The sequence below is a fragment of the Pyrus communis genome, chromosome 16 (genome assembly GCF_963583255.1).
Source record: "Pyrus communis chromosome 16, drPyrComm1.1, whole genome shotgun sequence".
Classification (NCBI taxonomy): domain Eukaryota; kingdom Viridiplantae; phylum Streptophyta; class Magnoliopsida; order Rosales; family Rosaceae; genus Pyrus; species Pyrus communis.
Genome location: NC_084818.1, coordinates 13,393,113 through 13,407,848, shown reverse-complemented (window position 1 = coordinate 13,407,848; position 14,736 = coordinate 13,393,113).

Genomic DNA, 14,736 nt, shown 5'->3' with positions numbered 1-14,736 from the left:
CACGTAATGCTCGATATTAGAAGCATACCTATCGGAAAACTTTACAGATGATACAAACTTCAAAAACTCTTTTTTGTCGTTTGGTTTCATGGAAAAAAAGCACAAGATCTCTTCTGGCTTTATCACTATCCTTATTCATCCATAAACCCCTCCGTATGCCCATTCTTTCCAAATCAAGACGAGCTTTGATCGTGTCCTTTGTCTTGCCCTTGATATCTAGAATGGTGCCCACCAATGTGTCAAAGACATTTTTCTCAACATGCATAACATCGAGGTTGTGTCTCAATTTTAGTTTCAACCAATATGAGAGCTCAAAAACCATAGGCTTGTGCGTCCAGTTCATATGTGTAGAAGGTCTGGTCCTACTCATTGTTTTCCCGAATAGAGCAAAATCCAAACAGTTAAGCTATTCCAAAATATGATCACCGGACCATTCTCTAGGTCTGAGGTGATGCTCTATGTTCCCGTCGAACTCTTTATCCTTTTCCCACCACTCGTGGTCCCATGGCAACCATCTCCGATGACCAAGGTAACAAACTTTTCCAGTGTGCCAACCAGATGTTACATCATCCTTGCATATAGGGCATGCCATATAATCCTTAGTGCTCTACCAGAAACCATTGCATATGTGGAAAAATCGTTCACAGTGCACATAACTGTTGCCTGCAAAGTGAACATCTTCCCAGTGGACCTATCGTACGTGTGCACACCGTTTGTCCATAAATCCTTTAGCTCATCAGCCAACGGCCTTAAGTAAACATCGATTGACCTGCTAGAATCATCAGTTATCAAAAGAGTCATCATCATGTATTCTTTTTTCATGCATTTTCAAGGCGACAAATTATATGGGAATACGAAAATCGGTCAAGTGTTGTGGTGTTGGTTTAGAACCTTGAACGGATTGAACCCGTCAGTGGTAAGTCGTAATCTAACATTCTGAGGATCAGCAGTAAACTTGGGGAACATTCGACTAAACTTTTTCCATGCCTCCCCATCTGCAGGATGCCTCATCAGATCGTCGTCTACCCGTTTTTCCTTATGCCAGCTCATGTCTGTGGCAGTATGTATCGACATATACAATCGTTGCAACATAGGTTTTAGGGGAAAATAACGCATGATTTTTGTGGGATCTTAGTCTTTCTATTCTGAGATGTCATTTTGAACCTCGACTCATTGCAAACAAGGCATTTATCCAATGCTTTACTCTTTTTGTAGAATAAAATACAATTGTTTTTGCAAGCATGAATTTTTTCATAACCCAATCCAAGACCATTCAACACCTTTTGCGCATGTCTATGGTCTTTCGGCAAACAATTTTGCTTCGGAAGCATTCTCTTGAAAACCCCCAAAAAGTAATCGAAACATTAGTTTAACATACTTTATTTTCCCGTGCATTAGTTCCACAATAGCCGTAAGAACGGAAAAGCTCTCGCACCCTGGGTATAACTCTTAGTTGGAATTTTTTAATAGTTTTTCATATTGTTCAAACTTTGCACTGTCCATTGGTGTAGGCACGTCATTTTCCCCATCCTGATTGGTGTTTGTCGATGCAAATCGAAAAACATCATTTATAATATCCATGACTTGTTCATTAGGATCCACAATAGGTTCAACATTGTCCACTTTTGTGGCATTTGAAGATGAAGCATTGTCTACTTGTTCCCTATGATGGTTCCAAGTATTATATGTCTCAATCATTCCGTTCCTTACTAAATGAAATCGCACATTTTCAATTGTCTCCCTTAACGTGTTGTTACACCTCCTCCAAGGACACCGGATTCAAGTTGCACTCGGGTTGTGTGTACGTGCAAAGTCAATAAAATCCTCAATTCCATCCAAGTATTCATCCGCACATCTATTTGGGTTTTGTATCCACGTCCTGTCCATAATTCCTAGAACCACAATAACAATACAACAATCACTACAACTTCATACAAATGATAGTGTCACCTTATGCCTCCGATGAGGGCCCTATCCCATTTAGGAATGCATAGTCATGTCACGTAATTTACGGCTACATCAGATTAGATTTCGATGTGGTTAAATTTCGGTAGCATATCGATACAATTCTTCAGGTGTACAACGTAGATATAAAATACCTAATTGCCATCCAAAGAACGTACATAGATGACAACGAAATCTACACAACCGAAACCTAATCCTTTAGCCATAAACTATGTGCCATAACTGTGCATTCCCAAATTGTCCAAATAATGGGACAATTCAAGAATTAATTGGACTGCAGTCACGCTTTTGCATCCATGCGCGAAATCCAACTAATCCTCAAACGGGAAACTAAGTTTTACTTATAAAAAAACAAGTATGAAGTTAATTTCAATTAACTTTGTACATCACAACACATATTTGTATGTCATGTACAAATTTAACAACATAAAATAAATATAATTTCACAACACAATGTAAACATCACAAACTAAGTTCAACATAATTTAATTAATTTGATATTTTTAAAAAATAAAACGAAGAAAATACCTTCTCAATCGTTCTCCACCAATCGCTAATCAGACATAATATCCTTGTAGACAACGAAATTAATGGCGTTACTATGAATTTACATTAATACTTTTACCCTAAGAAAAAAAAACACTTACCAGACACACCAAGATAGCTCGATCAACCTAGAGAAGAAGATGGAGGGAGTATTAGATGATAAAATTGAGAGAAAATGGAAATGACAGATGCCAGATTGAGCAAAACTGAAAAGGATGAGTGCAGAGGCTAAATCTACAATTTTTGTACAGTTTGCCTCTACACAACCTGAATCTAGATTATAAAGTTCACTTTTAGACGAATGATTTTGTGCTATGAACAAGGTCTTTGTCACGCAAATGTCCTTTGTGTGACTAAAATAGTCTTCGTCGCGCAAAAATTTACCATTTTTTTATTTTAGGAGAAATTGGGTTTTCATCCCTCTTTTTTCACCTCCATTGATTAAAACCTTATTCTTTTTCAATTTTTCATCAAGGTCCCTTGGTTTTAATAAACATCACTAATTATTTTAGTAATAAAATATTTTTCATATAAAGATAATTAAATTAAATTTTATTTCTAAATTATTCATTTAGTGTTAGAAACATTACATTTGATATATTTATATTTATGGCTAAATTTTGTATCATATATTTTTATTTTTAGTTTGTACCCATTTTAATTTGCAACCCTTTTTTAAAATTGTGCCAATTTTCTATTCAATTTTAGTTTGTACCCATATATTAATTTCTTTTTGTGTCCATATTTTTCAAACTTTTATTTGTACCCATAATTTATTAATAATGTATCCATTTGTCTTTAAAAATGTACCACTTTGTTAATGTACCCATTTTTCTTTTTGTAAGTACCATTGCTTTTGTGTAAAATGTACCCATTGTTTTATATATATATATATATGAAATGTACCCATTATATAAAACATATCACTTTTTTTGGTATAAAATGTACCAACTTTTTGTATGTAAAATGTATTGTATAAAAATGACCAATTTTTTGTATGTAAAATGTCATTAATACAAGTAATTACAAATCATGGTTTTTATTTAAGTATAATTTTTTTTAATATTTTCAACAAATTATGGATTTTATTTAAAATCTCATTAATATAAATAACTACAAATATCAAATTTTAATTTAAAAATTATAATAACCTACATAGAAATGCATTATTGTATTAATTTCAGAGACTTCTATAAAAAAACCGAAAACCAAAAAGGTTTCAATCAAAGAACGTTGATAAATAGAGACCGCATCCAAAATCACCCTTTATTTTATATCCTTTACTTTATAATTTATTCTTTTCAACAAATTGCACGGCGAAAACATGTATCGTCTCGCAATGCATATATATATATATATATATATATATATATATATATATATATTTTTTTTTTTTTTTTTTTTATGTTTTTCCGTTTATTTGTATGTATTGTAAATGTTTATTTTATTATAAATCAAAAACTCAAACTTAATTAAACATTAAATTAATTAACAAAACTAATTTACTATCCCAAATAGAAATTATAATTAATGTAAATATTAATACTCATCCACATAACATAAATTTATTAATTAAATTAAATATAAAGACCACAAAATCTTTTTTTAAAAAAAAAAAATAAAATAACCAACCCTCCTCAACTTCAATCCTCCCTCACCTGTAACACATCAAACTTCCATTGTGGCGAACTCTGCTTGAAAAGCCCATCCAATTAAATCCGTTGCTTCTCATTGGTTTCATCAACATCCCAATGAACCTACATTAATGCCAATAACAACAAATGTCACATCCCAGACCGGTTTCGCCGTAGCACAATATTGTCTGCTTTGGGCCCCGATCACACCCTCATGGTTTTGTTTCTAGGAACTCACACAATAACTTCCCAGTGGGTCACCCATCCTGGGATTTCTCTCGCCCAAACTCGCTTAACTTCAGAGTTCTGATGGAATCCGAAGCCAGTGAGTTCCCAAAAGGCCTCATGCTATATGGAGGTGGGCATGTACATATAATGAACTTCACCCCCTCTCCATTGGTCGATGTGGGATGTTACAATAAATTAGTAATTTAAAAAAATATTATGTTTTAACAAAAATAATTGTTTATTATTTACTACAAACGTACCGATAACTCCCTCAGCATGAACGTCTTAACCCCTCATGGACCTTTTTCCAATACTCAAACTCGGCAGAACAATCCCTCCGCACAAAATTCTCAATGTCATACCTAAATTAGGCGTACACCTCAGCCATATTTTTGCCTTCAAAGTACGACACTTGCTTTCATCGATAACTCTCTGATTGCACTACAAGTTTTTTTTTGCCAAAACCTTCTCCAGAATCGGTCATTTTTTTTAAACAATTTTTTTTTTTTTTGAAAACTAGAGTTCTGAAACAGTGTTTATATAGCACTAGGATACCTTTGTGCAACGAACCCATTCGTCGCACAAACCTCCACGTTCGTCGCACAAAATGCGTCATAAATGCTCAATAAATGGGAAGGTTTGAATGCAATATGACCATGCTTTGTGCAACAAACATCTTCCGTTCATTGCTCAAAGTAGTCTTACATGATGAAGATAGCATCGTGCAATATATTTAGCGACGAATGGAATGATTGTAACTATAAAGTTTACATAAACATATATATCTATGTTTACATAAACTTTATAATTACAAACAAATATTCAATTAAATATTTTTTTTCTAAAAATATTTATTCTAAAATAATTAATACTTTAAATATTTAGTCTATGAATAATTAATACCTGAAATATTTATTCTATAAATAATTAATACCTTAAATATTTATTCTATAAATGATTAATGCCTTAATCCGTACAATTATTTTGAGCATAAGTACGATATTCATTGAAGATTGAAAATACATACAAACCGAGGATAGGGTGCTTACATTAGGCCTCAATAAAAAAAAAAACAAACAGGAATTAAAACCTAATTAAGTCCAAATACATAACTTAAAAAAAAAAAAAACCTTAAATTTAAATATTGTCATACAAAACATAAATTTAAAACTACTATTTCGATGGTCCTGGTCCATTTCGAAAGACTTCATAACGCCACCAATTGTAACCTCCCTCCAACGCATCCTCCATCAACTTCATCAACTATTTGTTTGTATCATCATCAAGAGTATACTTACACTGTTACACATATATGCAAATAATTAATTCCAACATATAACTAAAAATTTCACAAACTTAATTATTGATCCATCAACAATATACTTACTAATAGTTCATCCATCATAGCCTTCTTCACATTCTCAGGCACATCTTTCCAAGAACGCCACTCAGCAGTGGGACAATTATTCCCCATGGCTATAGCAATCGCATGCGCAAACTCAAAATGTTGGCTCAAATCATTTGGCTTGACGGCGGGCACGCTTTGATCCTTATTTTTATCCTCCGTCTGTTCTTGAAGAATAAGGAGAAAAGAATTGTGAAGAATAAGGACATCACATATTTATAGGAAGGTTAGGGCCCTTGTGCAATGAAGGTTTTGTCGCACAAACATCTATATTAAATGTGGTATTGATTCCTCTGATTCACCTGTAGTGAATGGTTTGATTGAAAACTAACAGGAACATGTGCGACGAACCCTTGGTCGCACAAATGTCCTCCTTTCGTCGCGCAAGTTTTTCACGCCAAAAAAATTACCCCACGTTTTCTTACCGACTTTACGCGACAACAACAAATATTCGTCGCACGAAGTATTCTTGCACGATGAACATTTTCATCACGCAATTTATTTTCTTTTTCCTATCCTATTGCGTGACGAAACATTTTGTCCATCGTGCAAGTACGTTTTATGGGACGAAATATTCTTAGTTGCACAAGCTGTTTTTTCTACTGGTGAGAGGAACTTGACAAATATATATTAATAATTAGTTGTGAAAATAACAGGTTTTCTCTTTAGTTTTTTCATTCGTTTTCCATCCGACGCCAAAGACATGTAAAGTTGTATATAAATTTTCCCTCTCCATTTTCTCGATTCATGATTTGCTAATCTGCTTAAATGTCAAAAACACTCGACACCATCCCAATTTTATATTCTGTCATCCAACTATGTATTTCAACCAACAAGAGCATATTTTTTCAAACATGTTACTTCAATGAAAACAAACTGATTCATCAAATGCTCAACTTTGACTATACGACAAAACGAGTAAAACAAAAAAGAAGAAGAAGAAATATAATTAAAATAAATATATTGTAATGTTTGGAGTCATCACAAATATACATAACTGCAATTTGTTAGCTGCTAAACATAGATCGATGACCTAAAAAATGATTAATTAATCTCATTCACGTTTTTCATGTGATTACTGCCGCATTTTTTCATCAATCATGGATTCCTATTGGTCAAATGATAAATAAAATAAATATGCATCTAGAAGCCTTTCAGGTTTTGAACTTTTAAAAGCGTTGCTCTAAATATACAAAGCACAAATTGGGCCGCTGTAATGTATAAACTATATAGTTATTTCCAATTTTGGATAAATCCAATTTCCCTTCTTCCTGGAACGATGCTTCATTTTAATTCTTAATAAACTTTTTTTTTGTACTTAGATTACTCACGATATTTTTTTTTCCTAGTGCCATTTTATATCTGATACGAGTATCTTGCCGCTTTCTTTCCCCATTTACATGGACAATGTTGATTGAAAATTAAGCAAAATCATTGAGCAATTTAGAATTAATAAAACTAGATCTTCATGATCTTCCAATAAAGTCAATTGCTTGTTACTAAAAGCTACAGCTCACAAAGGAAGACCACACGGTTGAATTTAAGGTCGAAATTCAAATATGTAAAAAAGTACTCCATTGCTCCATTACTCTGTTTGCTTTTTAGAGTAAAAGGTAACTCACACGAAATGTAGTTATTAATAATATTACTTTTATAAAAACATTAAGGTGGTGATTTGTTTTGAGTCATCAAACTAACAAAGTATGAGAACAAATGAAGTAAGAAATAATAATTATGAAAAAAACAACTCTCATTAGTAATCTCATACCTTAATTTTCAAGTATGTCATACCAAAATGAATTTTCTCTCTAAACTATTTTTTGTAGTCAATGTACTACTAGCATGAATTAGCTAATCTACCTCCCTAACGCTAGTTTTGAACCAATTCAATCCAAGGTTAAGTCAGTTGCCAATATGCGACGTGTGTATATATATGTGTGTGTGTGTACGATACACACACACACACACATATATGGGGGTGGATCCGTGACACTATGTTTTTGACATAATATTTGATACGAGTTTTGAACCATTAGATCATTCCACTTTTAAAGGTTGAAATGTAAGTTGACATGACAATTAATTCTTTTCTATTTTCCTAAAATACATAAAAATATAAACAAAACTTTACAATTATAATTTTCTCTCTCTCTGATCTATCATTAGTTATTTTCATTAAATTATGTTTCATTCTCTTTTTTTTTCATGTCCCTCATCTTAATGATCTTCTCTGGTTTAGACTTTCACCGAATTTGGTAGTTAAGAGTTATAGTCTAAACTAGTTTGCTGTTTTATTAACAGTATAAGAAGAATCCTACATAATTTCCATGGCTACAAAATAATATACACAGGTGTGAAAATTGAAGGAATAATCAAAGCACCATAGCAGTGATGGTGAGTTCCATGGGGTACGAAGCTTTGTGCGATAAAAAGGGGTTTAAATGGCAGCAAACTCTCTCCAACTGAACCTTCAATTTCTTACGTGGCGCTGAGTCATTTGAAGGCAAAGCTTTTTGCTGTCAAATTTGACAGCAAATGTCAAATTTATTAAATGATTTTTTAATAGATTAATATAATATATAATAAATGTTGTTATGTTTTTGAAATATTTGATTGGTTGCCTTAATCATTGGACTTCACAAAAAGATAAAAAATTTATTAAATGACATTATTATTTAACATATCGGGTGGAGCAAAATATTGTACAAAATGTTAAATTGCCACATAAGCTATCAACTATCATTTTGATGTTTAAAATTTGACATCTTCTTTGAAGATGCTCTTAAGAAGCAATAAGAGAATGAAAAGAAAAAAGGTGGGAAAATAAAAATAAAAGCGGATGAAGACGAAAAGTTTCAGAATATTTCATTCTCTTGTTTCTTTTCAATCAAATAAGAGTGGATGAACACGAAAACAAAAGTTCGTAGGAGAGGATGAAGATGAAAAGATCGGAAAGTCAGTGGATTGTTTAATTTGTTTTTGGAAAAGATGTTATAAATAGAAAGCTTTCGGATTTTTAATTCAAATGTTTTATTTTTCTGAAAAATTATGCCAAATAAATTTTAGACTGCATATCAATCATTAAAAGTGGACTAGTCTAATGGTTCAAAACTCATGTTAAATATTGTGTCAAATACATAGTGTCATGGATATATATATATATATATATATATATATATATATATATATATATATATATATGTGACTGATTAAAAATCCATTTTCCCACCTCTTCACAAGGGAGCATCCAAGAACAATATGCATCTCTATAGGACTATTATGAAGAGCTAAATAGGTAAAATCAATTGTAAACGGAGTATTTGAGAATTTTCTCAAAATCTCACACACTAAGAAGGCAGGGCCTGTTCTGAATTATCAAATGCCCAGAGCAAAATTTCAAATGGTGCCGTTTGTAAATTGATTAATAGACATTCTTTTATAAACTAATTAATTTTATTAATAGTGATAAAATATCAGGATTAGAAACTAATATATATGGACTAAAAAATGATTACAGCCGATGGAGGAGGAGGCTTATGCGATCTAGAGGGTACAACTGAATGCATAAAGAATGCCAAGATTAAAAGATATACGCATTGTGCAAATCACACTTTGTTTAAATGTTGAATTTATGGTTTTATTTGTTCTTAGTGATGGTGGCACCACCACTCCGTCTGATACAGCTCCGTCAAGAGCTTGTGAGTCCATGAAGGACTTCTGAGGTAACTATATTCGGATCAGTCCGGCCCTAAAAAGTCATGGTCCCATAAAAAGAGAACCCAAAACAAGCGGAAGAGATTCTCCCAAATTGCTCTCTAAGTTACATACAACTTGGCTCGCACAAATTTGGTACTCAAATAAGCCACACAAAATAAACCAACCTTAAGGCCCTATTTATAGTGCATAGAACTTAGGTCACAATGAGAATTCCAATCTTAATTGGAAATAAATTCAATTCCTAATTAATCAAATAGATAATTAACAACAATTCTCCCCTAAACAAGGAATCCAACTAAAAAGTCAAACTCAAACCGAATTTTTGTGCCAGCTTAATTTTGAGCCATAAATCACCACAAATGGAAAGTTACAAGTGGATGATATAATTACTGCAAAATGATTGAGCACCAACTTATTGGAAAATATTGGAATCTCTTATTTTAACGATGCAAGTGGTTAATCTTGCACGCCTACATGCAATATTTTATGTAGCAGTTTATGACTAGGGTTTACAATTGAATGATGCTTAAGGCTTAAGCGTGCGTCCATGCATAATTTGCTTCAAGTCGTCATTGGCTGAGTTACTGGCTAATACAGCCAACAATCCATATCCACCAGTACTAAGAAATGAATTAACGAATAGTACATAAGTCTTTGCTTCAAACAACTGCCAGATTCAATTTACATAATATTGGTGGTTTGTATGAAATAATGAATCTTCAATATCTTTCATATAAATCTTACATCCACTTTATATCTAATTGTGTTTTTCTTCCTCACTATCCTCGTATATTGTCTTTGTTATACACAGTCCTAACCCGTTCCGTGCATTTTATATATCTATACTCACGCTTTTTTTTTCCTAGGCTATGCGTCCAATGGTCACTTAATTTACATGAGCATGATGTGATTACAACATCACTCCTCTATTATGATCCGAGTTTATATTTAAAACATAGTAATAATTAACAAATAAGCATATGGTATAATATGAACAGATTTTTTTTTCTAATTTAAAATATATTTATATCAAGAGATGCAAAACAACAATTGGTATCGTACTCATTATCTTACAAGTGAATAAAATTATCAGTAGATATAAGTAGATTATTCAATTTAAGAGAGAGTGTTGCAGTCTCATAAAGAGGGCCAATGTTATCCAAATGCCCATTTTTACTTCGATTTTTTTCCATAAGATCGAATGAATTGAAAAAAATCAATAAATTAAGAAAAATGTGCGAGACAAAAATAAATGTATGAATAATACCATCCAAAACAAAATTCTCATAATTATGAGAAATTGGAAGTTACAATGACTGTTCGTGCGGAACTAGAACCATCCTTGTCGCCGCCAAAAAGCTGCAAAATGCTTACAAAAATTACCTAAATTTTTTTTTTTTGTTATTTTTTTTTTATATATTTATTTTGTTTCAAAGCTCCCTACCTTGTATTCCTCTATCGGCTTCGCAATATCCCAATTCTCTCATGTGCCTAATTATAAAAAATCATATAATAATACGTCGCTAATTAAGATTCATGTTACAACGTGGGATCATAATTTTGCCATCTAGCTAGTTTGGATCCCACGTTTTCTATACAGATATCCGACTTAGTTGGCCCAAATTAACCTCATCGCATGAATTCATTTTTGCTCATATACATGCATGCATGAGCATGATCACTTGATTTTTTAGTAATGATAGGGAAACTGAATTTGTAAATTAAGTTTATAAACTAAATGACATGGAAGTTGATGAATGAATTATTACTTAAATGTTAATGAACGTGCTTATTTTCTATTGATGACAAATCATTTAGTTTGTAAATTGAGGGGGATGTATTCAATTGAAAATTTGATGAATTCTAATGGAATTATAGACTTCCATGTAGTCTATGAATTTAATAGGTTCATATAGACTCCACATGAATCTTCACATGGATTTAAAAGGAATTTCATACGAATTTTGTTATGGAGTTTAATGGAGGTTTTATAGCATTTACAGAAGATGCCAAAAGTCACAACGAGGATGCCAAAAGAAAAGTAGAAAAGAAAGGAAGATTTCTACGATATGAAGGGAAGTGGTGTTGGCAAGTACAACATATATTGGGTGATTATGAGATACCAAGATCAGGCAAGGAAATTGAACAAATAAAAAAAAAGGATCAAGCAAGGAAATTGATGCTTAGAATTCGATTGAGTTGAATTGAGATTTTAAGGTTCTCTAAAACGAATAATAAACAAAATTGGCCATGAGGAGAAGACAAAAGCATTGTGGATTACAGGATGTCTTCCTTGAAGAGAAACGAGATAATGATTTGGCCATATAGAGAAGACAAAAAAATCGAGTTTGTAGATTTCTTGGCATGTTACCTTTACATGTCCGCTTAAAAGAAGAGTTCGTTCATATCCAGGTCTGCTCATATTTGTAGAGGGAGGAATCATGATGAAATCTTAGGGGTAGAGGCAAGATTTGTAAGGGCTTTTGGTATTTATATTTCCCACTCTAGAGTCCACCAAAATCCTTCAACTCCTAAATTCCTACAAATTCATTGAATTTTGAATACAACTAGATTTTGAAATATTTTTAAAAACTCGAGATTGAATACCACCAGATTTTGATAGATTTTTCTTTTTTTTTTTTAAATCAAGATTGAATACTATTAGAGTTTGACATATTCACTTAAAATCTTAATTGATTTTTGAATTCTTTCAAAATTCATCATAATCTTAATTGGATACACCCCCCTAGTCTACAAATTTAGTCTCTGTAACATTACTCTTGATTTTTCCATGCTGCACCCGGAGTGGGTTTTTTGTGAGGAGTGGGACCACCGGATAAATATGGAAAAATAAGGAGGGGGTGAGGTAGAAGATTTGTATTTTTTTGTGGGTTGGACAAGTCAATTCAACAACAACAACAACAAAAACAAAAACAAAAAAACAAAAAACAAAACTGAGAGAGAAAAAAAAAAAAAAACCTTGCCAGAAGTTTCGTTGGCTCAAAGTTGGTTTTGTAGCTGTAGCCTTTAGTTGACAAAGGTTCAACAGGAAAGATTAGTCAAGAAAAACTTGTCGCATGAAACCTTAAACAACGAAAACACAATTTCGTCGAGCAACACATAGTTAGCCCAACGAATATATTCGTCGAATGAACGTGCGTTCATAAAATTGACCTGACAAAATCCTCTTGCCTGACAAAAATATCTCGTCCACCAACAAATATTAAATAATGTAATGAACTTGACCAGATGAAACCTTCGTTCGGGCTAACATTTTTAATTTAAAAAAAAATATTTATAATAACCTATTTATTTCATTCTAACTTAAAAAATTATAATAAATATTAAAAAACAATATTTACATTCAAAATAAAAATTGTTCATACAATTATATTAAAAATACTAAACAAATAAATGTAAATTGTTCGGTGGGTGTTGGGTTGCCTGGAGGAATGGCTTCTAAAGGTCGATCGAGGGCTCGAAATCCTGATGTCAGAAGCTGACAAAGACTGGGTTAAGGTAGCGAAGTACAAGTGTATTAATTCTTGGTCATGCACAGCAGCTTGTGTCAAGCGTGCAACTTCTTCTTGTAGACACTTACCTTCTTCCTTTTGGAGCTCTAGCTCCATCTTCACCTACTGAAGTCTGAAATCAGTCTCCATCAAAAGATTAAAGCTTGCTGAAGAAGAAGACTCCTTGAGGTTCCAAACATGACCTACGTGTTGGAACCAAATTCACACACCGCCGCGAGAGGTGGTTGTGCACAAACTCGAGCAACATGCAAAACAGTAAACAACCTGAGCAAGCCTAAGATCAGGGGAGGAGGGAAGGGGGTGTGTCGGCCAAAGGTTCTCTAACAGTCAAGTTAGTGAATGATTTAGACTCAAGGGGTAGGTAAGAGAATTCAAGTGTTTAGATTGTGTTACCATAGATGAACCCTAGATGCATGTATTTATTTCGTCTAGGAGATAGATTTTTAGGAAAAAATCCTCATTTTAAGTTGGGAAAATCCTAAAGGATATCTAAAAGTAGATATTACACTATCTTAGGAGTTGTGATTACTTGCGGTGCACGCCAATTCCTAGATTGTAGGAACTCCAAGACTTATAGAATCTGATTATGCCCGTATCTGGATCAGATTGCGTGTCTTATGAAACAAGCATGGTCCGCTGCTAGTACTTTGCTTATTGCCCCGGAACGAGTGATGGTGGCACCGCTGCTCTGTCTGATATAACTCCCTACAGAGCTGGTGAGTCCATGACCGGACTTCTGAGGTAATTGTATTCGCTTCACCCTTACTCCGGCCTTGGAAAATCATTGTCCCACAATTGCCCCTAACTATCCATCGGAGAGGCAACTTGTTCCTCTTGAGGAAAATGTCATTCCTGAGCTCATTATTATAATTGGCATGCATCTCCCCCTAACCTCCACATCCTGGAAATGCAAACCTGCCGACAGCCATTCTTTGACCTAGTAAGATAGAGGTCGGGAATCAAAGTGATGAAGGTACAGTTTCTTCTCCCGTTACCTTTATTTGCCGCCAATTTGTTATGTCCATTAAAACATATTAATGAAACTTAACTAAAAGAAAATACAAATTGAACTAAAATATAAATAAAATTTAATTACCTGAAACTTTTCGGTCTAAAAATGAGCGCACAGTCATTACCACTCACCCACCCTGTCCACAAACGCCTTGGGTGGATTTGTAAGAGCTACCTCAAGCAACGCACAAGTCTAGTAGTACTTATGTAGCTCATACTTCCACTTCTTGTATTGCTCCTTCCACACCCAGTTTATGTACTCGACAAAAACCTTATCATGTTCGTCCCACTCGAAGTTGGTCTGAAAATCCCAAAAAATAAAAAATAAAATAAAAATAAAAATAAAATTAAGAAAGTTATTGTATACTTACCGAGATGTTTATTATACAAATTAATTGGAGATGTTCATCCGATTCAAATAAATAAAAAAATAAAAAAATAAAAAAATAAAAAAACAAAACAAAACAAAAGAATTGGAATGTATTTGAATATTCCGAACCTGATCCGAATGTTTATGAAACTTGCCTAACTTTATTTACATACACTTAATTATGTATTATTTGTTTTGGATATGTTTTATTTGTTATTTGTTATACAATATACTCAAATATGATTCTAATTTCTCAATTACAACACCCTTAAATATCTTATAAATAAAAAAAGGAGAACTTCAGAAATATATATTATTGTTGTAAGT